Genomic DNA, 1,707 nt, shown 5'->3' with positions numbered 1-1,707 from the left:
GGCTGACTGGCTGACTGGCTGACTCACTGACTGACTGACTGGCTGGCTGACTGGCTGACTGGCTGACTGGCTGATTGGCTGACTGACTGACTGGCTGGCTGACTGGCTGACTGACTGGCTGACTGGCTGGCTGACTGGCTGGCTGACTGATTGGCTGACTGACTGACTGACTGACTGACTGACTGGCTGACTGACTGGCTGACTGGCTGACTGACTGGCTGACTGACAGATTGGCTGACTGACTGACTGGCTGACTGACTCTGAGATGAATTTCGAAGCGCATTAAAACAACTGGCTGTGGCCATAGTACTATAGACCAACTGATTAGTTCAGCGAGTTCGATACTCTTTACACACAGATCAAAAAATATAAACGCAACATGTAACAAATTCATTGATTTTACTGAGTAACAGATGATATAAGGAAATCAGTCAATTTAAATACATTTATTAGGCTCTAATCTATGGATTTCACATGACTGGACAGGGGTGTCCCCATGGGTGGGCTTTGGAGGGCATAGGCCCACCCACTTAGCAGCCAAGCCCACCCCCAGGCCCACCCACTTAGCAGCCAAGCCCACCCCCAGGCCCACCCACTTATTAGCCAGGCCCACCCCCAGGCTCACCTACTTAGCAGCTAGGCCCACCCACTTAGCAGCCAGGCCCACCCCCAGGCCCACCTACTTAGCAGCTAGGCCCACCTACTTAGCAGCCAGTCCCACCTACTTATCAGACAGGCCCACCCCCAGGCCCACCTACTTAGCAGCTAGGCCCACCTACTTAGCAGCCAGTCCCACCCACTTAGCAGCCAGGCCCACCCCCCAGGCCCACCCACATAACAGCCAGGCCCAACCCCAGGCCCACCTACTTAGCAGCTAGGCCCACCTACTTAGCAGCCAGTCCCACCTACTTATCAGCCAGGCCCACCCCCAGGCCCACCTACTTAGCAGCTAGGCCCACCTACTTAGCAGCCAGTCCCACCCACTTAGCAGCCAGGCCCACCCCCAGGCCCACCCTCTTAGTAGCCAGGCCCAACCCCAGGCCACCCTCTTAGTAGCCAGGCCCACCCCCAGGCCCACCCCCAGGCCCACCCCAGCCGGGCCCACAACCCGCAGGCCCCACCCCCAGGCCCACCCTCTTAGCAGCCAGGCCCACCCCCAGGCCCACCCTCAGGCCCACCCACTTAGTAGCCAGGCCCACCCCCAGGCCCACCCACTTAGTAGCCAGGCCCACCCCCAGGCCCACCCTCAGGCCCACCTACTTAGCAGCCGGGCCCACCTACTTAGCAGCCAGGTCCACCCTCAGGCCCACCCACAATCCCTCAGGTTAAAAAGACGGATGAGGAGGTCCTGGGTTGGCGTGGTTACACGTGGTCTGTGGTTGTGAGGCCGGTTGGACGTACTGCCAAATTCTCTAAAAACTACATTGGAGGCAGTTTATGGCAGAAAAAATAACATTCCATTCTCTGGCAACAGCTCTGGTGAACATTCATGGAGTCAGCATGCCAATTCCACACTCCCTTAGAACTTGAGACATCTGTGGCATTGTGTTGTGTGACAAAACTGCACATTTTAGAGTAGCTTTCTATTCCAGCACAAGGTGCACCTGTGTAATGACCATGCTGTTTAATCAGCTTCGTGATATCTATCAGGTGGGTGGATTATCTTGGCAAAGGAGAAATGTTCACCAACAGGGATATTTTGAAATT

This window comes from Oncorhynchus masou, chromosome 20, assembly GCF_036934945.1.
Source record: "Oncorhynchus masou masou isolate Uvic2021 chromosome 20, UVic_Omas_1.1, whole genome shotgun sequence".
Classification (NCBI taxonomy): Eukaryota; Metazoa; Chordata; class Actinopteri; order Salmoniformes; family Salmonidae; genus Oncorhynchus; species Oncorhynchus masou.
The sequence above is the reverse complement of the archived record's forward strand: the minus strand, read 5'-3'. Positions refer to the sequence as shown.